Source organism: Ischnura elegans, chromosome 4 (assembly GCF_921293095.1).
Source record: "Ischnura elegans chromosome 4, ioIscEleg1.1, whole genome shotgun sequence".
NCBI classification, from domain to species: domain Eukaryota; kingdom Metazoa; phylum Arthropoda; class Insecta; order Odonata; family Coenagrionidae; genus Ischnura; species Ischnura elegans.
The window spans coordinates 133890117-133915099 of NC_060249.1; the positions used below are offsets into that span (position 1 = coordinate 133890117).

The window sequence follows — 24983 nt, forward strand, 5'->3', positions numbered from 1 at the left end:
ATTAATTAATTGATCGGAATCAAACTATTGGTTGACTTCAGTCGAAGGATGCTGGCCAAAATCAGTTTACTTAGACAATGTGACTCGATATGAGGATGATGACAAATTCTTAAAAACGACGCACGCACTGAGAATCAGGTTAAACTCAGTTACTTGAGGAGCAGAAAAATTAACTACGGAAGGAGCAAGAAAGAAATATTCAGTAGAATAGCACAGACGAAGATGGCATTCCACCAAAATATAAATCTACATGCAGCGGGAGTAGACGTGAGGAAACGTCTACCTTTCGAAACTCACATTTACTTCTTTACGTAGGCGAGGCAAGGATAATGACATCAGCGGAGAGATAGAGGATGGAGGCTAGCGAAATGTGGAGCTGCAGAACAATCATGAAGATGAAACGGATCGATCGAGTGGGTGACTAGAAAGTTCCATGAACAATTGGAGAAAAGAGAAGCCTAGTTTAAACCCGGATATGAAGACGAAAAAACCCAATTGGCCACGTCTTGAGACATGACGGCCTGATGAAGACAATCGTGGAGGGATAAGGAAATGGCCAGAACGAAAAGGGAATGCAAAACATGGAATATACGGAGCAGGTGAAGAGGGATTTGAAAGAGAAGGAATATGTGGGTGTGAAAAGATTAGATGGTGGGAGATGCAAGTGGAGATGTTGGCTGACGGGAGAATTGAGGGAGATGTGGGTCGGAGCAAGCCAAGGGCCGCAATCCACATCCTGACTCAATGTGAAGTCCTCACTCTGCCTCAGCGGTTCGCATCTCAAACAAACAAAGTTGAGTTTGACTTCTGAAGAGTTCGTATTTTAGAAACTAACCTCTTTCAACACACTTGAGTTACCTTTATTTGTAATAAATTATAAAATAATGCATTTGCCTACCAATATTATTTCATTCATGGTATTCCGCACTTGAAACACTAGCATTATTAGAGTATAATATCACTTGCGGAAGTATTGTTTGTGGAGATATTGAACATTTTGAAAACGTGAGTATATTACGGTGGATATCTTTGATCTGCCTCGCCTCGCCGGAATTTCTGTTTATTTATGAGTCACTAGCCCCAGCCTTTTGGCTGTCTCCAGTGGGTTTCTTCAGGGTTCACGTCTACTGTTTATATTATCATTGATATTTCAGTGTTTCTACTTATTTTTGTTCATGGGGAGGGGATGTGGTCAGGGATTAGGGCAGAGAGAGGCGTGCGATGTCTAAAGTGATGATCTGGGGTATATTCCCAGAGATCAATTATTTTTTCGTTTCCTGTGCGTATGAGAGACCTTTTGAATATGGGAAGGTTTGCTTTCAATTCAGTTAATAGCGGAGTTATTTTGAGGTCTTTCCTCAGATCTTTGTTCCGTATGTACCATGGGGCACCCACGATCTTCCGTAGTAGTACATTTTCTGTTTTTTGTAGTCTTGATAGGTGGGTTTTTGAAGCCATTAGCCAGACTGGGGAAGCATAAGATAAGAGTGGTTTAAGCATGGTTTTGTACAGAAGGCATTTAGTTTTTAGCGATAATTTCGACCTTTTTTGGAGCAGTGGCCCGAGCGCTGCCGCAGCGGCTTTGGTTTTTCCGATGGCGTTGTTGATTTGGTGGTTCCAGATCAGCTTTCTGTCGAGGGTTACACCTAGGAATTTAGATGTTTCTTGCCGTCTGATTTCTTTGGTCCCGTAATATATGGGATTTCCGGTGCCCGCTTTTGGGCGCCTGCTAAAGGTCATGTGAATACATTTGGTAGGATTTGCCGTCAGCTTCCACGAGTCTGCCCAGTCTTCGTATGCGTCTATTTGTCTTTGAAGCAAGTCAGATGTTGTTCGCGGGTTTGAACCTTGAGCTATGAAGGTGGTGTCGTCTGCGTAAAGAAAAGCCTCGTTGCCGGGAATTAAGGGAAGGTCATTAACATACATGTTGAATAGGGTGGGGGATAGGATGGCGCCTTGCGGGACGCCGGAGGTAATAGGAAGGGTAATAGAAGAGGCTGTATTGAATTTAACGTAGAAGGTTCTGTCTGTGGTGAAGGATTTGATTATTTTTTGCAGGTACATTGGGATGGGGAAGGATGAGATTTTTAAGATGAGGCCCAAGGTCCAAACCCGGTCGAACGCAGCTTCTAGATCTAGAAAAACTGCCTGAGTGATGAGTCGGGCGTTGAAACCATTTGCAATCTTCTCAGTGAGTCGCAGGATCTGGTGTGTTGTGGATGTTTTTGGTTGGAAGCCCGTTTGCTCTGGCCTGATGCTATGTTCTAGAGATAGGTGGTGTTTGAGGCGGTTGTGGATTAGAGTTTCAAACAGTTTGGAAAGAGTGCAGAGGAGAGAAATAGGTCTGTAGGAGGAAGGATTCGTTGCAGGTTTTTGAGGTTTAGGCAGCATGATAACTTTAGCGCGCTTCCATGCTGTTGGGAAATAGGAGATGTGAAATAGGAAGTTGTAGAATGTGGCAAGAAAGGAAAAGGCAGAGGCTGGAAGGTTTTTTAGTAGCTTATTCGATATAGCATCAGGGCCAGGCGCAGATTTCCTTTTGAGTCCTTTGACTACTTCGATGATCTCGTGGTCGCAGGTGAGAGCTGGCTGGTCGTTTGGACAGTAGCTTAGGCTCATCCAATGTGCTTCTTCTTCATCTTCAAGCTCGGATTCTAGGGTGTTTGTGAATCGCGCCTCGAGCATGTCCGAGAAGAGATTAGCTTTTCCGTAGTCTGTTGAGGCAGTTGTGTCTCCGGATTTAAGAGGTGGAGTCTGGTTGAGGGGATTTTTTAAGGCTCTGGCCATCTTCCAGATTGAGTTGTCCTCCGTGGAAAGGGAGGCGACTTTTTTATCCCAACGGTTTTGGCGGTGGTTTTTCAGGAGGCGATTGACTTTGTTTCGCTGTATCTTAAAGTGGTCGTGGTTTTCCTTTGTTCTAATTGCTTGCCACAGTTTCCTGGCTTTGTTTCTGTTTTTAATGGCTTGGAGGATTTCTAGTGGAAGAGCATCCGGATTTTTGTCTTCTGGGATGGAAAATTTGGAAGCGTCGGCGCAGTCGCGGATTGTTGCCGTGAGCTGTTCAACGCAGGCGTCGGCATCAGTGCGGGTGGAAAGCGGAAGTTTTTCGAGTTTGTAGATATTATCAGCAACCAGACGGTTGAATTTATTAAGGTTGATGCCAGTTCTCGGGATTGGAATACGGGCGGATGCGGAGCAGTTTATACAGTAGAGGAGTGGAAGGTGATCGGAGGCAGATGAGTCCAGAGTGATGGGGTTTTCTATAGCAGGGAGGTTGGTTGTGAGAGCTAGGTCGAGGATGTCAGCGGAGCCATGGACGGAATAGTGGGTGAAGGTAGATGGGGTGAGAACTTCGGCATTTCTTTCTTCGGCAATGAAATGAATTTTTCTACCAGCGGCGTTGGTGGTTGAAGCTCCCCAGCTGGTATGCTTCGCGTTTAAGTCGCCACCGGCGAAGGTTCTTCCTGTTAATGTTTTTGTTATAAATTTGAGGTCATTCATATTGATCTTTTTGGGGGGATAGTAGAAGCTCCAAAAGTTTATGTTACCAATGTTGGTTCCGACGGTTACGCCGACTGCCTCCAAGGATTCCAATTCTGGGAATGGAATTTGGCTGAAGATAAGGCAGGTTTTGATTAAAATTAATACGCCACCGCCTTGTTTTTCTTCGCGGTCGCGACGAAGTTGGTGGTACCCGGGGGTGTAGATTCTTTTCTTGTTATTTAGCCATGTTTCTTGGATGATTGCTATATCAATTACGTGTTCCTGTAGAATGTTCATAAGTTCCTCTGTTTTTGATCCAATTCAATTCATATTCCATTGCAGTGCTCTTAGTTGAATGGCCTTGCGTTTATCCATCATTGATGAATAACAGCGCTGCCTGGATGATTTCTTCAAGTAGTATGTCTGTCTTAGATTTTTCCGATGGAGTTATTAATTTTTTGACAAGGTTAGTTAGCCAGGAGAAGAGTTTCGTTTTGATGGAAGGAGTGAAGAAGGAGGCAATTGTTTCTTGAAGAGAAGGTTGAGAGGTCGGTTGTGGTGGAGCAGGGGGTTGTGGTTGTGGCTGAATGGGAGCAGGAGACGGAAGAGAAGGGAAGGTTGTTGTGGAGTTGACGTCAGGCGTTTCTGGGGTAGAGGATTGCTTTTTGGCGGATTGCAGTCTTTCGGCATACGACTTGTACGCTGGACATTGCCGGTAATTTGCAGGATGCTCCCCTCCGCAGTTGGCACATTTAGCCGGTTCCGGTTTTGCAACTGTACATTCTCTGTGGGAATGTGGGCCGCCACAGCGTACGCATCTAGTTTGAAGGCCGCAGGAATTAGCTGTGTGCCCAATTCGCTGGCATTTCTTGCACTGGGGCGGTCCTGGTGATGATTTATAATCTTCTATAGTTACCGAAAGGCCACAGAGATAAGAGACGTTTTTTATGCGTTCTACGTCGTTTGGGTGGATTAGTTTAATCTGAAACAGCGGAAGGTTCCGTGGTGGGTATTGTTGCTGTCGGTAAGCAGGATCGTCGGTTGGAGTGGCTTCCAGTTCTTTCTGTTGTTTTTGAGTGGGCCGGGTGGTTTTTAGCTGGCGGATTTCCTGAACTTGGATGTTCCTTTCTGATAGGGAATCTTTGATTTCGCTGATTTGCGTGTCTATGCGGAGTCCGCGAATGACCAGGAATGTTTTTTTGTCTTCCGGTAGTTGGTAGGTAAAATACGCCCATTGTTTTTCAGTAAAAAGGCGCACGAGAGCGCGGAAGTCTGATGATGATGATGTTTGTATCTTTACCGAGGAGCCGGTGGAGTGGCACACTGGTGGGTATGCGCAGGCGGCTTTAATGGCTCGGTATTTGTCGGACCAGCCCGTGGGCTCCTTCAAAAAGATGGGCGGGACTGATGATTTCTTTTGTGGGATTGTTTTCTGAAGTCTTGGTTGCGCGGGTGGCGTTGTTTCTTTTGCAGGGGCTGCAGTATCGTCTGCTGACAGAGGTGCGAACTGGTTCTGTAGCAAAATGGGAGCCGGAGACGGTGGCGAAGGCGTGTTTCTAACCCGCCTACGCTTAGACGGAGTTGTAAAAGGTCCTAAAGGGGGCCGTTCAGAATCTGAGGTAATTTCAGGCATTGCCTCTGCAGGTAGGTTGAGAAAATTGCGAAAACGGGGATCGTGGGTGAGTTTTTCAGGAACTGTAATGGTTATAAGCTTTCTATGTGGTGCAGAAGTGGCTGAAGATGGTGGTGCGGGGGTTGAAATGTTAGTTGAGGTTTGTGGAGTAGGGCTTGATTGGCGGCTTTTTCCGTTTTCTAGTTGGTTCGTATGAGGCTTTTGCGCTGCTTCTGAGAATAAGTAGTCGACCTCTTCATCAGTATACGTCATGTCTTCATCTTCTCTGCTGACGGATTCTTCATTTCCATCGTTGGCGGCAGAGGCCGCCATGGAGTCCATGGCGGCCAATTTCAAGTGGTGGAGGGCAGGGAGGGCAGTTTGGGGTCCCTAAGAAGTGGACCCGGCCGCTTTCTCCGGGGGTGCTATGGGCGATACTGACGGCCCAGAAGCCCGGGTACTAACGGCCGAGAAGACCAAGGGAAATGTCGCTTGTAAAGTATGGCGCCACCCGAAGGTGAGAACCGCAGTGACTACGCCTGATGGTAGGTACAGACGCAGCCAACCGCAGCCCCTCGGGCGCCCTCTTTGCGACTAGGGAATGGCGTTTTCTTCTTGTTTGTTGAAAAGGTCCTCTTAATGGCCTCGGAGGCCTGCGTCCGTGAGGGCGCTCGACTTCCCTTGGTGTCTGGAAGGTTTTGGCGTAGAATGTGGAAAATTTTTGACTTCTTCAAAAAAGGTCCTTTTAAGGACCTACTGCCGGTGGCAGTATGGGAATAGCGCTTTCTTCTTGCCGCGATCGGCGTTCTCTTGCTGCGGAGCGATGGCAGGAGATGATGGCGTGTCAAGGCTCGATGAAAGGCGTGTGACCAGTACTACCAGCGTAAATCAGTTTGGACAGACCCAACCGATATCTTTGATCTGCGCGACTCAAAACGAGTTTTAGTCGGGATCAAGGCTTGCGTTGCGACCTGAAATACGGCCCTTAGGATAGTCGACTAGAGATGACGATTACAACAGTGGTCCTTTATGGCGCGCATTGCAATGGATCGGATGCACACACCTCCACCCCTACTGCCCCACCCCCCCACCCTCTTCCCCCCTCCCCTTGGAAGGGGTGCACGGGTGGCGAGAGCCCTCGAGCGGACGTGATTAAAGGCGATGCGAGTGAAGCCAGTGTCCCTTTGGGAGGAGGCGAGCGACACTTGATCCAATGTGAAGACCGAATAGAGAATCATCTCAAGTCAGGACCACTCATTGGTACGGCTACCTGATTTTATTCAATGCACATTTTCTTCATGTCATTGTTCGGGAATCTAAAGGTAGTGTCTCGCATTGTGGCTTTGGAAAGATGATCGCAGTAGTAGGTTTAGGGCCACGGGTGCGTCGACAGTTAAAGTCTTTACCACCACGCGCAATCAAAATGCGACATGTGTGTATCATCTTGAATCCTGATGGTTAATAATTCATCATAATATTAATTCAAGATAATCATATCATCTTGAATCCAGTTTTGGTTAATATTCTCAATTAAAATTACTATGGTAAATTTCCCCGTGAAAAGAGTATCACGCCACCGTCAGCGCCACGAGGGAGAATTGGAGTTTAAAGCCCATTTGAATGCGCTGCGGAAGACAGCAAATGTAGAAGCTGGCACAAGGAGACTGCTACATAGAGGGGCCCAATTCCATCCAGTAAGAAGGCTGATTCCTGTGGCCACTTCGGTCGCATTTTGATCGGTTTTCAAAAATGTCCGCGACGCGGTGATGAGTGCAATGCGATCCACTTTTTTCCAATATTTTACATCATAATGTTCGTCATAGAGAGAGAAAAAAAACCTATGAAAAGTTATAAATTTGATAGATCACACCATTATATAAATTTCAGTTAATACGCCTAATTGTACTTCATTTCCCCGTGAAACTCGTATCAATTTGCCCGTCAGCGACGCGAGTGGCGACTTTCGCAAACCCATGCAAATGCATTGTGGGTGGTGACAGCGTATTCATTCAGAGTCCGACTCGGGGATCCTCTTTTGAAATATTCGTGGGCCGACTGAAGATTCCTCTTTGCCAATATTCATGTTTGCGGGTGTGTGCTGGGCGTCCTCTGCGCACGAGTGTTGGAGGGGGAATGCCTGCTTCCGGTAAGTGAAGAGGCGTGCAGAGCGGCTTTCTGGCGCCCGACCGCACCGAGATGGGATGGACCAAGGGGGGGTAGTAGGGGGGGCACTACACCCTTCGGCGGATATAATAACGGAGGGAAACCGTTACGAAGACGAAGGGATTGGGGGGGGGGGGTAAGGGGGGGAGGGTTTCTTAACCCCCGCGAGACATCACGAGAGGAGCAAATTCTCTAGTGGTGTCGAGGCTAGGGCATGGAAATAAATGTATGTGGCTCTAAAATAAACTCCTCAGGAATCAACGCCACGCGAGAGAATTCAAAAATCCTAACTAGTCATAAAATATTAGCCGATGGGGGATTTTAGAGCGAAACTTCTTGGAAAGAATAAACATTCTGCTGAGGAAGGCCAGGAGGAAAGTGCGAAGGGCAATTAAAGGAAGTAGGTTAGTAGGCTACACTACAAGTCATGCAATCTATTTACGAGTTCTATTTCTGCCGTTACAATCCCTTTTTGATCGTGGAAAAAATGACATTCTGAGTATGTTTGTGCTACAGTCTATCTCTCTTATTTTATGTACATGATCTGATCTTCCGTAGTATGTTGGCGTTCGTCAGATATTGTTAACTTTGTCACAGAAGGCACTGCTCATGAATTTATTTAAAAGGTTGGGTCTATTTTTCAATCTACTGTCTGACAGAGATTCCCATCCGAGTTTATCTAACAGGTATATTACAATAACAAGGCTATCATAACGACCTTTCACGTACCTGGCAGCTCTTCTTTGCACGCGTTCTAATTCTTTTTTAAGCCTATTTAATGAGGGTCCCAAGCACTGGCAGCGTATTCCAAGTGTGGTCTAACGAGGGAGAAGTACATAATTTCTCTCACTTTGTCGTCGCACTTTCCTAATATTCTTTTAACAAAACCCATTTTACGATTAGCTTGACTTGTAATGCAAATGTAAAATGCATTAAAACCTCGAATTCTGAGATCTATAAAAAAATTAGTAAAATGAGGAAGAATAAATCAGTTGGGCCAGATGGCGTATCAATAGATCTACTCAAAATGGGAGGCAGTGAAATTTCAAATATGTGAAACATTCATTCAATGCTAAGATAAATAACAAAGTCCTACCCAAGGATTGGAAAAAACATGACACCCATCTTTAAAGGAGGAGATAAGGGATTGGTCGAAAACAACAGACCGGTTAGTTTGATATTAACAGTGTGCAAATTAATAGAAAAGATAATTGCTGATTATCTTTGGGAACTATGGGAGAGCACAGACTGGTTGTTCAATTTTCAACAAGGGTATAGAAAAGGGCACTCCGGTGAAACGCAACTACTGGGTTTTGCCAAGAACTTGCGGACTCCATGGATGAAGGGATAGAAGTGGATGCAATAATTGTCGACCAGTCAAAAGCATTTGGCAAAGTAGAGCACGATATGCTTTTAGAAAAAATGAGAAAATCATCACCTCAAACAGACAGTAGACTTTATTTTTGGGTTGAAAATTTCCTGAAGGGTCGAACGCAAGAGGTTTAAGTGGGTGAAATGTGCTCCGAAGAAGCACAAGTAACGTCGGGTGTCCCACAAGGCAGTGTCCTTGGACCGTTTTTATTCTTAATTTCTATAAATGACCTCCCAAATAGCATTAACTCCCATATTAGGCTTTTCGCAGATGACTGCATTATGTACAGGAAAATAGAAAGGAAGAGCGATCGAGAAGTGCTTCAAAATGACGTAAATAAAATGACAGTTTGGGTGCCAAAAATGGAATGGATATAAATGTAAAAAAGTGTGAATTTATAACTTTTAACAGAAACTAAATGAAATAGGAGAGAATATTTATATTCAGGGACGGTTATCCCAAAAAGCGACCGATGTAAATACTTAGGGGCGTATTTAATGAAAGATTTAGGGTGGGATGCAAATTTTGAACAACTAACAAAAAAGGCGTTTAAAATGTCACATTGAGGAATTCAAATATTGAGAATAAATGGATCGATCAGCATTCATCGCCGCCCTGCGGACATTTTTGAAATACCGATGAAAACGCGCCCTCATTGAGGACATTAATGAAACTTCTCCGTGAAGTAGTGAAGCCTCCCCAGTGATACGAAGTCTTCAAGGATTTAGCACTCAGAATCAAGCAAATTTCAGGCTGTCCATTTAAAATTTCTTCATGCCGATCGAAGGAGATTTGCAAGGTAAATTTACTCTCTTTAGTGATTCGAGCCAAAAGATGGTTTCAATGAGTTGGAGTATCAACCTAGTGTAAGCCACGGGCCAGCGAAGTCCACGAACTAAGGGAGAAGGGGAAGGGGCAGTTTCTATCCCAATGCCACCTCGAATTACAAAGATCTTCCTAGAAATTTTCGATTAGTTTCCGGGTTAATACGGCGTCAAGTAATTTTTGGCGAACAAAATGAGTCGAAGCGGTATTAACCCGAAAATTAATCATCAATTTAATCACCGCGAAAGCCTCCATAATAATCTTCCTCGAAACTTCTGGCATGTATGGCAAACATGCGCATATGACATTAGCTGAGTTTTGTTTTTTAAGTAAAAGCTATCAAAGTTGGCGCTTTGTTGGACCACTCTAATAAAGGTAATTTATTCGTTGAAATAATGAAAAATATTCACGCAATTATACATTTCATAATAAAATTAATGGACGAAACCAGAATTCCTCATAATGGCAACGAGAGATTCTTCACTACCAACCCCCAATACTTTTCCCTTTTTTCTAATGGTTTTTCACGACCATTTTTTATTTCTGGCTTAAGTTTATTTTCCTATTTCTTCACTTAACTATAATTTTTACAGGTATAATACTCATAAAGTCAACATTTTGTTAATGAACCAAGCATGTCATCCCCACCCTCCCACTCAATTGGCAATAAGGCCTAGTTCCCCTGTTATTCTGAAGGATGCGCGAATTCCGAGCAATAAATGTGACGGCCATGAAGTGGTGTGACATCTCTCCTCCGATGCGGTGATGGAGAGGACAGGGCCGAAATGGAGGGCGCCTGCTGAATACAATATTTTTGCCTCTTTCAAAAAGAGGCATTTCGCCAATTATTAGATATAATTGTGAAAATCACAAATCTCTACTTCAATTCTGTTTGTGGAAATTATGCAAGAGATCGTGATACTAGGTAGTTGAACGAAGATAATTTACTGGCTCTTATTAGTCTCCTTTTTCTCTAAGGTGCGTATAAAATTTCGCATGTTGATATTGGGGAGATTTGGAGCTAAGAAGTCTATCAAATTTTTCCCTTACATTGAGCTGTCGGATTTTTTTCTATGGTGCATTATTTTTATGACCTAAAAAGTCATAGACTAGACTAGAAAGTAAGAAAAGTGACTAGTAAGCCATAGTTACTGAGTTCATTTATAAAATATCCTACAAATTTGAATTTGCAAATACACCATCGGAGAAATACATTACGATCCTTGAGCAACATATACCATTTCGAGGCCGATGTCCTTAGACGCAGTATCTATCCAAAGGCCAAAGAAATATGGTATTGAAGTCATTGCTGCGGTGGATGCTAGGAAATTTTACCTAAAAATTGAAATTTATCTGGGCACGTAGCCAGATGCCCTTTCAAAGAATCCAATTCACCTCATGAAATTTTCAAACGCTTAGCTGAGCACATTGAATGCAGAAATATTGCCAGAGACAATTGGTGTACCAGCATGCCTTTAACAGTAGCACTTTATCAAAAAAAAAAGATTGGCTATAGTAAGGACGATGAGTAAGAACAAAGCAGACGTTCCTCCTGAATTTCCCCCAAGAAAAATAGAACCTTACAGCATGGGCGAGGGGAAGGGGGGGCTGCTGCCCCCCCTCTCCAGAAGCAAAAATCTCAAAAGTATTTAAGCAAAATCAATTGAATTCAGTCGAAAGTATTCAACAAATTTTCTTTAAATCCACGAAAAATCATATGCATTAGTAGGTATAAGATATGTTACTAAAATAAAAATATTTTTTCTAGCGCTGTTGTAATTTTCTTAAAATATTTATTTCATTCACCTTTTCCATGCTAAAATGTCACAACTTGGCTCGCCCCCCCCCCCCCCCCCTAGTTATGACCCTGGGTACGCCCTTGTCTTACATCCTTCCCTTTTTGGCTTTACTCCCGACACTTCCGCGTTGTAATACCTACGTTTCAATAAAATCCATGTAGTACTTATTTCTGCCATTATCCATGACGCAAGTATTGCTGCCTCAAGTGGTAACAATATGCTTCCTGACATTATATCATTTTACAATACTATCAAGGGGGTGTGGATTCAAATAATCAGCTTCCCTCAAATTTAAGTAAATGAAAGGTCGTAGCACTTTTCCACAAGACTTTTTTATTCGTACAACGCGTTTCGGCTCACTGAGCCATCATCTGGTACAAGACGCTTGAACACATGTGAAGATCCCTTTTATACCCTTGAGAGAGGAGAGTATTGGAGAAGGAGAGGATTTGACCTCTTTGAGGATGGGGGGGGGGTGGGAACGGGTGTACAGAGTATAGACAATGGGGAAAGATACAACTACGGGATGTGGAGAACCCACGTTGGAGGGAGGGTTCTGGTCATAACTGTAAAATGACGACACGTGCGGAAGACCATAGCAAAACAGGAGGAGGGGGTGTTGAGAAGAGTGAAAAAAAAGGGGGGGCTTAGGGTAAAAAGAGGCCGCGTGTCTTTTGAAAGTGAGAGGAGTAAGTAGCGACGCAGGAAAAAAAGGCGGGGTGAGGAGTCCCTTTGGGTTAGCTGAGAAGGAGTGAAAGTTAGCGGGGGTACAAGGGGGTGGAAATTGCCAGCAATAGAAAATGGTCAAATGCGTAGAGAGGATGGGCGGACGGGAAACACCCCGTGGATGTTGGGGCACTTAAGGCGTGGGTGAGGAAAGAATTTCACCATTTGTTTTGGTGAAGGGTATCTTTAGGAGAGGGGAGTGGGTGAAAAACACTTGCTCATTCATAAGCGTATTCAAATCACTTTGTACAATTTCGAATTGCTCAAAAACATCCAGTCTTGTACCCTTACTTTCTAAATGTAGAATTTCAGGTTTAAAATTACAATAATGTAAGGTCTGAAGAAGGTGTTTAGCGAGAAGTGACGTTTCATCTCCATTTTTCCAGCACCTTCTATGTTCTTTCATTCTGGTAATGAAACTTCTGCCTGTTTGACCGATGTAACACATGTTGCATGACTCACAATTAACCTTGTAAATGCCAGATTGATTGATTGAATCTATTTTGTCTTTGTTGCGGCACAAAACTTTACCAAGAGTGTGGGGGTTATAAAAAGAGACATTGAATTTATTTTTGGGGAATTTGCGAGCAAGCCTATTTAAAAGATCCCCTACAAACAATAGCCGGCACCATTTTTTGGATTTCTCAGTGATGAGGGGAAGGGAGCAAAGCTGTGAAATAGCTCGCGTTTTTAACTTTCTTTGAAGCATTTTGGTAATGATGTTTACACTATAGCCGTTTGAAACTGCAATTGACTTGATATTAGAAAGTTCACTGTTGAAATTCACAGCACTTAACGGTAAATTCACCAATCTATGCAATCACACCTTACATTATTGTAATTTTAAACCTGAAATTCTACATTTAGAAAGTAAGGGTACAAGACTGGATGTTTTTGAGCAATTCGAAATTGTACAAAGTGATTTGAATACGCTTATGAATGAGCAAGTGTTTTTCACCCACTCCCCTCTCCTAAAGATACCCTTCACCAAAACAAATGGTGAAATTCTTTCCTCACCCACGCCTTAAGTGCCCCAACATCCACGGGGTGTTTCCCGTCCGCCCATCCTCTCTACGCATTTGACCATTTTCTATTGCTGGCAATTTCCACCCCCTTGTACCCCCGCTAACTTTCACTCCTTCTCAGCTAACCCAAAGGGACTCCTCACCCCGCCTTTTTTTCCTGCGTCGCTACTTACTCCTCTCACTTTCAAAAGACACGCGGCCTCTTTTTACCCTAAGCCCCCCCTTTTTTTTCACTCTTCTCAACACCCCCTCCTCCTGTTTTGCTATGGTCTTCCGCACGTGTCGTCATTTTACAGTTATGACCAGAACCCTCCCTCCAACGTGGGTTCTCCACATCCCGTAGTTGTATCTTTCCCCATTGTCTATACTCTGTACACCCGTTCCCACCCCCCCCCCCATCCTCAAAGAGGTCAAATCCTCTCCTTCTCCAATACTCTCCTCTCTCAAGGGTATAAAAGGGATCTTCACATGTGTTCAAGCGTCTTGTACCAGATGATGGCTCAGTGAGCCGAAACGCGTTGTACGAATAAAAAAGTCTTGTGGAAAAGTGCTACGACCTTTCATTTACTTAAATATGTCTAACTTCCACCAATTGAAGCCTGAATCTGTTGAACTTATTCCCTCAAATTATTACAGTATCGGCCGAAGAACGAAAATGTGTCCCTTTCCGTGGTATTGTCTCCCTTTTCTGACGCAGCGACTGATAACCTTCCCGTATTATGTTTGATTTCTTTGCGATTTCCCTCCATCTCTTGCAGTAGTTGCACAATAAAGGATTAATGCAGTCTAACTACTGGGCAGTTGATACCTTAGGGCAGTACTTCAATCAATTTCTTCGTAACGCTGCTGTCGCCAACACCTACGAATGAAATGACAGTATTATAGTATCTTCCAGAACAATAGCCCTGAATTATTCCGTGCCTTATATTATCATACCAATTATCCAATGATATTTTAATTCGCGCATCTTTATACCTGTTTTGAACCCTTCGACTAGTATATCAGCTTCCATTGCTGTCGAGGATTTGCTCCAAGTTTTGTAGCATAGCTCTTTCACCTCCGATTTTGTATCTCTACTTCTCGCACAAATACTGCATTATCTGTTCCTCACTTCAATAAACAAGACCTTTTGAGCTCGAAAGCCGACAATACAGGCCTGTGAAATGAAAGAGAATTTTAATTGTAATTCTACCAAAATGTAGTTTCAATTAAAAAAATTACATCCAATATTATCCTACAGAAGAATCCCTGTCTTACTCAAATAGCAGATATTAATGCCAGTGTGTTGACAAAATTCATCCTGCTACGTTTGGGCAATAGTACACGTTGTTAGACAAGTATGCTTCTGAATATTTCTGCTCTTCTAGCTACCAAGGGGTTGTAGGTATGAAATCATAATAATTAGTCAACAATCCTAAGATTGGTTTGACGCAGCTCTCCATTCTTCTCTCCTATCCGCTAGCCTCTTCATAGCGACATGTTTCTTCCCTTTTGCATCCTTTATAACCAGTCCAATGTAACTCATTCGGGAACGTCCTATTGCCCTTCTTCCCTTCCACCTGTCCTTCTATGATTGTGTTCATCAGGCCATCAGGTCTCATAATGTGTACAAGTATGTTGTCAAGTCTTCTGCTCAAGGTTTTTAGGAGGCTTCTCTTTTCTCCCACTCTCCTTAGCACTTCCTTGTTACTCAAACGGTCAATCCATTTTATCTTCATCATTCTTCGGTAGCGCCACAATTCGAATGCTTCCACTCTTTGACTTCTCTGCTGCTATCAACATCCAAACCTCACTTCCTTAAAGAATCATACTCCATATGTAGCAAATGATGAATTTTTTCCTTACTTCTATGCTCGTATTCTCAGATGTAAGGCGATTCATCTTTCTGTAGTAAGCCCTCTTCGTCAGCGCTATTCTACTGACTATTTCTTTGTTGCTTCGTCCATCGTTGGTAATTCGGCTTCCCAAGTAAGAAAATGCATTCACGTCTTCCAGCTTTTGATTTCTTAGCTTAATGTTTGTATTAGCCTCTACATTACAGCATACTAATATCTTAGTCTTCCTTTTGTTGATTTTCATATGATATCTGGCAATATTCCTTTCTATATTTTTCAAATTCTTCTTAAAATTCTTCTCTGTCTCGGCTATGACTGCTATGCCGTCAGCAAATAGTTGAATACTAATTTTTCTCTTTTTATATTGACACCCAAAGCCATCTCCTGGATTCCAATCACCTAAAATTATAAGGCTTTCTTCACCTCTAACATGTTTGATTAGATATGATATCTTCGTAGACGCCGTTTACTTCTTCATCCTAGTAGTCCGTCTTAGGTATGTAAACCTGTACCCCTACGGTATCTACCGGCTTAGTCTCTAGCTTTACCATAATTTTCCTTTTATTAAGGGCGGAACCTTTTCCCTGAATTTCGATCGTATGCTCCTTATCTTTTACATAATTAACTGAAGGAGGAAGATTTCTCGCAGTTGTTCAAGGTAATTTAGTAAGGGTATTAGAAATAATTTATCCCCTACGAAATTAAAGCGGGACAAATGTTGGCAAAGTTGAATCCATTAGTTCGTAATCAGACATAGCTTAGTCGCAAGAAGAAACATTGAATGAATTACACACCATTTGTGCGTTGAAGATTTTGTTATAGCATTGAAATCTAGGTCACTATAACTTTTCTTATAATCGTGGAAATTTGCAAATGTTTCTTTCAATATAGAAAAATTCCGCTCCATCGCGTTTGAATATTCGATTTTATTTGTAAATGGAATAAAGTATATGCTTTTATATAGGGCGTTTGAAAATCAATAATCATTCTACCAAATAATGTTTGTTAAGCATGGAACGGCAACTAATTATTATCTACCGCACAGAGGTTAGAGTTATTTGTGAAAGAGGATATTCTAGCGTCGCATGCAAAAGGTTTTGTGCTCTCACTCATACAAAGTACTGCATCGAACAAGCAACTTCATGCCCAGTCACGCGCACGAGTGCATAATTAAATACACTTGTACATAGTTAAATAAGCATGATAATCGACATGAAAAAATCATTTGACTAACCTGGGATTCGAACCCGCATATCCCCGATGGCCGGTCAAATATGCTACCACTTATACCACGAAGTAACCTTTTTCCTTGAATATGTTTTTACTTGTGTCTAAGATTCACCCAGAAAAAGAAAATTACTTGGTAATGTAACTGATAGGAAATCGGGAGGATCTGGGTTTGAATCGCGGCTAGCATAAGCCAAATGTTTTTTCTCGTGGCAAATAACGGTCTTGGTATATATAGTATTCTCATTCATGTTAAGTGAGAGTGGACTATAAAATATAAAATTCCTTTCGAAATTAATAAAAAAATGGGAAACATACCAAGTACAAGACGTAACTTCAGTGCAGGGTGCCATCACGGGAGGGTCATACAGTGTAGTGAGGGGTAGAGGAAAATTGATCGGGTGATGTTCCTGAGAAATTTTAGTTTCTTCCCAATGACCACAACCGCGCTGCGGTGATGTTAGTATCATTCTAAACTAAAAGAAATTTTCATGAAATTACATTAAGTTGTCATAAATTTCTAGGCGTATTATTATGCCGAAGAATATCAACAGTTAAATATAATGAGTCTACATGATCCTTCGCACTAGTATTTTACATGAAGTCTCGCATAATTCTGTCGATGGATGGGTAAAATAAACTAACTACCTCGTTCAGTCATTCTCACAAAAATTAGAATTGAAAAATCGCGGAAGTTGCCGCCCACTTCCGAGAAAAGTTGCATTCATCATCAGAGTTTCGGTTAATTACGACCTGTAGTGAGAACCATTCATTGAAGAAGAGTGTAAGCAGCGCGTGAAACAGGTTGTTAGTGAGAGATATAACGCTAAGTTAGTTTTCATAACTTCACTCGAGCGAAATAAATATCCCACATTCGAGTTTGATCCGTGTGTATCGTTTGTTTTCTCGTCACTGATGCTACATAAGTAAAATTCTTGTCTTATACTTGTAGAACTGGTTCGCAGGTTTATTCGATCTCGTGTATCTATTTTTTGCGTACAACAAGCATATTTACGCAAATGGGAGATAGTTAAAGATTAAATTTGGTCATCTAGACGTCATCGCTATATTACATCGACTTAACATCAACCCTTGCTTAGTGGTACGGTGGTTCAAATTTAAATTCATTCTTTAGGGTGACTCACGTAATAATTAATCATAGTAATTTTAATAATAAGAATATTTTTATAAGAAAATAACTTATCGTAGTTTTCTCCCTCGGTTGCAAATTATCGAGAAACATATATGTCGTAAATGCGAGACAAATAAACCAACGTGATACTTTTCATGTCGCGTTTTGATGACATAACGGTTACTTTTGAAAATATTTAGACACGAAATGAAGATATATACACATTATATTACTTATTAATATTTATTCTTGGTTAGCGTCAGCAAGAACTTAAAAGGCAATGGTGTAACCTATAACCTAACTGATAGTGTGCAGTATATTCTCAATATTAATATTATTTTCAATGCTTGGTTACAAAAACTAAATATATTATAGTCATAGCCAATACATTATCGAGAGGTACTTACTTAAAAGCAGTTTCTCCTTCTACAGTGTACATAATATCTTTTGTTGCAGGTTTGGAATTACTAAATAGTTAAAATAATTTGATAGTCTATTTGTTAGCTGTATCACGTTTTTACAGATTTTACGTGGATGAAAATACGTGTCTAAAGATATACAAACTATTATTAATGAAGCACACTTCAAAAGGATTTATATATTCACCATTATTCCAAGTACTTTTTTTCCGCCTTCCCACAAAAGATATGCTTCCTCTTATATTTCCTTTCACTTTCCATGCGTAAGAACAGAAAACTTGAAAACTCGCACTAGCCCCATTTCAATCATGCCGCTCGCAACAAAAGAACTCAGGGCTTCGGATAATAACGAAAAAAACTGTTGACCTGCTGGGGACCGACCTTTGGTCAGAAGGTCTTCTTATTTCGACGAAAGCATAGTGGGGAAAAAAACACGGAGGGGACTCAAGAGACGTTGGAGGGGAGGTAGTGAGGGAAACTGTTGTGGGGTGGGAAGATCTTTCACCGAGAGTGGGGGATCACACAGCAGCGCCATGGAAGAAAAATCGTAAGCGCTTGACGTTGAGAAAACACTCTCGGGAATTTGAGCTAGAGCGTCGTTATTACAAAGATGACATTCATGAAACGTATCTTATTTCCGAGAAGGATGAATGTTCTCATCTACCGAAAAAAAATTCAAATCGCGTTTTCTATATGGTAGAACTACATCGAGAAAACAGGCGTTTAATGTTTTTTTGAGCGCCAATAACTAATTAACAAATGCTTTTCAAATAACTTTTATTCGCTTGCCGAGAACAATAATCTTAGCTTCATAACCATAATCATAGCAGCTAACCATATCCAAAGCATGTTCTCTCCAGAGTTCATAATAAGCGAGCAAATGGCGAGCAAACCTAATTGTAAGTCTGCAAAGCCGTTTTTCGCGGAGGTATAATACACCCCTAAGCAGATGCAGTTATTATGCGTCAAAACTAGACAATAGTTTTAAATATTTTTTATTTCTCTGAGGCTCCGGGGGGGTCTCTCCCGTTATACCCCCATAGTTACGCCACTGCCTTCAATGTAACTACAAAAAAATAAGTATTTTGAACATAATTGTATCATTGGAAGGTTTATAGCAATAGTTAACCAAAAACCTTAGGTAAACACTGCATTAAAGAAGAAACTTTTAGGTATAATATATAAATACTCTAATGGTTAAAAAATCACTTCCGCAGTCTTTTGCATTAGGTTTTGATTCTTTTTGATCCATCGCTATCACGCGACACGATTTTTTTCGGACAAGCGACCTTTTTCCCCCGTGCGTGCGCGTCTCCGACCGCAACGACAATCACGCCCATGCATTCTTCACGCCCCCACGTCCACTGCACTCCCCACCTGTCCGACCCCTCGCGTGACGACAACACACGACCGTGCTCTCAGCGACCACACGAGCCAGAGTCCTCTGGATGGCAGTTCTCTACACTACTCCCTCATAGGGTCGAGTCGTTCCATACACTTCCACTATGGGAATTGAGACGTCCGCCATTTTAGTTCTTCCGTCTCTATAGAGTCTTATGGGGGAAAGTGATATAATGCCAGTTTTTTCATAAATACGCGATTCCTGTCGCATTTTCGGTAATTATAAATTATAATATATTCAATCTTGATGTACTGGGAACACTTTACTATCAATTTGTAAATTTTAAATCGTGAAAAATAACAAATAATCGCGCTTCAGCCAAGTTTTGATTATTTTCACTGGACGTTTTTCTAGATATGAAAAACTCATATTTGTCTGAAACAGGGTAAATTATTTCCGAAACTAATATTACTGCTCCCAGGGCTACTATATAGCGTTTTGTTCTCGTCAAAGGAATAATTTCAGATTTTGAATAGTCCAATATCAGCTGAGAGAGACTCTTGAGTTGTCTTCAGATCGGAAGAGATTTCGCATGTAATATCCGAGTAAACTTCCATGAAAACAGCGCAATGGATATTATACGAGGAATTTGAGGACAAGTCTGGTCAATTTTTTGAGCCGAAAAATCGGAAATATTATCCTACCCCAAAATTAAACAAGAAAAACTACAGAAGTCACAAGCTGTCATGCAGTTTATGTACTTTTCACGAGAGTTGCAGATCATAAAAGATGTCATCAAAGGAGGTATATAAAAGAAAAAAATCACATTTTTCCAAAGTATATAATGTACACACACCACAAATGTTACATTTTAAGATTTCCAGAATGATTTAACAATTCCATTGAAACTAAGATTATTTACATATTGCAAAATAAAAAATAAATCTTAAGTGCACAAGATGTAACATTTCTATTAAAATGGATTCAAATTAGTAGGAGAGAATGATGTACAGGTGATGACAGCTGCCACACATCTTGCATTATTCTCAATTTTGCTATGTTCCTTTACCACCAATGACATTGACTACTCGAGTACATGAACCTGTAATTAAAAATATAAATAAAATTTCGTTAATTACACCAAAAGCATTAATTCACAAATAATTTTAATGAACAGCATCTCAGTGATACATCAAATTCTCACAATCAACAGTCATGATAAAGTTCTATAATGAGTAGATGTTTATTAAACATGCAATCACTTAAGTTTCTATATCATATTTCATGGTTTGAGCAATAGGAAATTAATAAATTAAATTTCAATTGGCAGACAACTTTCGGGAAATTAATTACCAAGATGGCAATCTTCCTGTCAGCATACAAAATTATAAAAAGGAATAATATGACATTAACATTCCACAACACTGTTACTCAGTGGCATAACTACGGGGGGAGGAAGGGAAAGATCCCTCCCCAAAGCCTGAGAGAAATAAAAAAATTATTTATAATTATTTTATATATTGAACTGCATCGACTAAAAGTTAAATCTTTAGTGCCAAAATGATTTCAAATGTATTTCCAGGAATTTTATTCTTCAAAAATTTTCTTGGACTGATTCGTTGTCTGATGGGGGGGGGGGGTGCCACACCAGGCCATCCTATCCTTCCCAAAGCATATTCCTAGTTACGCCATTGCCATTACTCCTTGACACAAATATTTCAACATTTATCAGATCATCTAAAAATATTATCAAATTGAAGGCATACAGTCATATTAAACTACTCCATTGCCTAATCTCGACCATCGTATCCTCTCCCCCTTTAAAAAATATTTACATTTTAAAACATTCCAAACAGCGGAATAGGTTGATAGATTTCACATTTAATAGGTATTCTCAAACGTATCCCATATTTTAACCCCAGAATACTGTTTAGCAAAGAATTCATGCCAATGGTGAAGGTAGGTACCCCCCAATTAATGACCCTCATTATAACGATGAACACCATTTACCTATCTCCATTAACACCATCATGGAATGTGTCATACAGTTTCCTCCGGTATTACATCCATTATAATAACATTCAGACCAGGATTAAGTAGTCAATAGTTATGGAAAAAATTGACTGTATAAGAGGAATCTCAGAATAGTAGTGAATTTATGCACAGCAAGACCAAACTTGCTTATCGAAAGAGACACTAGTAATTATGAAGAACAGATTTCAACCCCAGAAAACTGTTCAGTGAAGAGTTCAAGTCAATTTTCATGGTACCCTCAAATCAATGAGATGAACAACATTTACACTCTCCATTAACACCGTCATGGAATATATATATTTTCTTTAAGTACAACATATAATGTAGTAATTTGCCAAAAGGATATAGCAATCCACACTTCTGGAAAGAAACTAAAGAGGAATCTCAGAATTGCAGTGCATTTATGCACAAAAAAACTAAACTTACCCATCAAAAGAAGTATTCTCAATTATGAAGAAGAGACTTGGCACTAGAAAAAGCTTTGAAAGCAACTGAAGCTATACCAAGAAGGGCAAGTATCGAAGGAAAAATAAATACATTGGCCTATGCTGCTGATGTAGCCTTAATAGCCTATAGTAAAAGTAACCTCAAATCAGTAGCCCAAGTAGAATAGTAATAAAAGTAGGATTACAGGTAATTGAAAATAAAACTAAATATATGAAAATTGGAAGAGTGGCAGAGCCTAACATTTCTGTCACCATTAACTGCCAAAATGAAATAGATGAAGAGATACAAATGGGGATAAATTAAGCTAATAGATGCTACAGGAGCCTATCAAAATTATCATAGATCCAACTTCTCAATATACCAACTCCAGGTATATATCAACTTAAGATAGATAAAAATTAGAATGTATACTATCATAATACAGCAAGTGCTCTTAAATGAGGCTGAGGTAAAGACCCTAACAAAGCAGCCTTATAAGAAGTAAATAACTGTTGGAAATTAAATATTGAGAAGGATATATGGTCCAACGTTTGACGAAGGGGTTTGGAGAATACTGAAAAACATAGAGCAGGAAACTTCATAAAACAAGATATTGTCACTGTGATCAGAAGTAGGAGAATTGCATGGCTTGGTCATGTAAGAAGAAGTGAGGAGTATGGAGAGGTCAACCAGAGGGAAGGCACCCACCAGGAAGACTAAGATGCAATGACCCAGTGGTTGAGGACATGGGATGAGTTGGGGAAAAGGTTGACATTATGGAGGACAGAGGAGTCTGAAGAGACAACTTGTTGGTGAGGCCAAATATCGACTTGGATTTGAGTATGGAATCATATTACTTGCAATATTTAATTTGATTAAACATGTTTTGGGCTTGAATTCCCCCCTCTCTAAGAACGACTGTTGCACTTATTTGTAATTTGATTTCAGCATTAATCTCATGAACATAATAACATTTCATACACACTAATTTCCTCAGCAAAAATAAGGGGGTACTTCGTAACTGGAACTTTAAAACTTGACTGAAGGATAAAAAGCAGTGGCTTCATAGTATGTGGTTTACAATATCATTGATTAAAAAATTCAACCATGTTGCAATGACCTATTGCAAAATTATTTTAACCATATGCTGAAGTAGAAAATTGAAAGTAAGAATTACAACTTTACAGCATGCTTAAAACACTCTGTTGTACTTCAACCATACAGTATAGTAGGCCCTTATAATGTATTCTACTGAAGACAAAATGATTCTTTGGTGTTCTGTACAACAAATACGAGAACTAAACAAGAAACCCAAACATTACATTTAAATATGAATTATCTTCTGCATGTTTATCGATGAAGCCATAATATCTTTGGAAGAGAATGATGCCAAGCTTAAAATGATAAAAATTCAGCCAATCAGTGATGTATAAAAAAAGTAAAGCTTATACTACAATTAAAGTTAAGTGCGAACTCAAAGAGAACCAATGTGTCTAATATTTATATGCCACTTTCATTATGAGGTTTTTGGCTTTTACTTTGCAGTGCACCATTTTCCTCTGGGAACCCTAATGAATTACCTTCAACAAATATATTCAAAGCTACAGACACTAACCTCAACCCTTAAGAAACAAATAAATGGCAATGTGGTACCCTATTCATACATACTGGTGAGAAAGGATAGTTGAACGTTCAATGTCAGGGTATTTCGTGTAAAATGTAGAACTTACCCAATCAGTAATTTTAGCATCTTGCACTAGTTCTTCCTATGTTGCTCCCTTGCCAAATGACACCCTTGGAACCTGCTTGAACAGCAGCAGCAACATGCAAGTGATAATGCAAATCAAATTTATTAATTTATTCCAATGGTAAACATTACTAATCACTAGAATATAGAATCAACGCAAAAGGAAATGGCAGAAAGTCCCCCTACGGCTAAGGATAAACACCATAAATGGATTTAGGAGTACAATATCCTAGGTTTATCGCAACATATCACTAAGAAATGCATTTAAAGAAGTTTTTATTGCAACAGAAATCATGATATCTCCAAGATATCATTAAAACCGTATTATTTTCACACAATACCGCATCAGGTCTTGAATAAGTTATATCTACACATTAACAATAAGCTTCCACTCCACTCTTAACAATCACTATTTATATAAGATTTATAAAAGCACAATTAAATGCACAGGCTTAATAAAAGTAAATATAAAAGTAAAACAATAAGTTCTAGAGAAATGTACATGAATAATATACACACTGACAATAACGCATTGAAATTGAAATGGTGTACGAAGAAATAATCAAAAACTCCTAGTTATCCATAGCCATATTTTTTTAATAACTCTCAATAATTAGGCATAAATGGTACCGTCCTCTTTGATAATCACTGAAGCCATTTCAGAAAAACCTAATTAATTATATATTTCCATATTTTACAATTAGTTACTAAGCTCGAATACGTACCACAAGTAAATATTCGGCCAAAGATGTTGAAACTTCAAGTACACAGGAGCAGACAGCAGTATAAGCACTGGGCCACGACAAAAGTTCGGTGTTGATGTATTTTTCCGTTTTAACCAGCCCTAGGAATGTAATCCTCTTCAAACAAAACTGGAATTAAAAATTCGGAATGAGTCAAGGAGAAGATTAGTCGCAAAAGCGACTCGTCGAGATTTTAATTGCATCCTAAAATTAAGCATTCACACTACTTCGAAATATAATAGTAATTCTTCTCATGAACAACACACAAATAAAGCAATGAAAAGCGGAGTTTCGTCCACTAATATGTATCCGGATATGCAGATTCTAGTCAAAAACGTAATTTCCTTCATTGATGTAAATGACCGTAAGATTACTTCATACCGGCATTGACAAAAACAAATATTTTTATTGAATACAAAACTAGCAGCACTAATAGTTATTGTTACACTTTCTGGTACGTAGTAAAGAACTACATCAATCATCTCTGCAACCCAGACTAAATATTATATTTTAGTCACAAAATTTCACATATTCCATTGATGAATAGAAAACACAGAAGCACAAAAACACTCGTCAAGAACCTCGCCGGATTATCTGAACCGGAATACATATTTTTAAAAATTACAACTTATGCACAGTTCAAACCTAATAATTGAAATACGTGGATCAACACTATTAAAATTTAAGGTAATAGTATTAAAGGAACCATTAAGTGCAGAAAAACTTACCTCACGTAGGCGGGAAGACGTTGTTTGGTGTCACTTGTCCCTTCGGCGTATTTGAAGCCATTTCGCTCTTCTCTCAGTATTTTGAGGGAAACTAAAATTTTTAAACACGTCCTTGGTGCTAATGGAGCAATTAGGAGCCGAACTACAACCTATTGTGCCGTATTTCTACTACAAATAACGGAAAATCTTGCCGAGCAACTGCCAGCCACATTCACTGTCTATATGTAAACAACAAGTGCAGAGAACAAAGATGGTAGGATGCGACGACTCAACTTTGTAGTGTATTATCAACAATCCAGAGGACTCTGACACGAGCAAACTCCCACCCCCCTCTAATGGCGACCT

The 24983-nt window shown here is 40.2% G+C and overlaps 1 long non-coding RNA gene across 1 annotated transcript; it reads right to left on the bottom strand.

The window, feature by feature from the left end:
• Positions 1-20020: 20020 nt before the first annotated feature.
• LOC124156951 lies at positions 20021-23933 on the bottom strand. The gene is made up of 3 exons (XR_006864465.1): positions 23893-23933; positions 23151-23222; positions 20021-20062 (listed from the first exon to the last, which is right to left on the bottom strand). It is a non-coding gene; the product is annotated as an uncharacterized LOC124156951 (long non-coding RNA).
• Positions 23934-24983: the final 1050 nt, after the last annotated feature.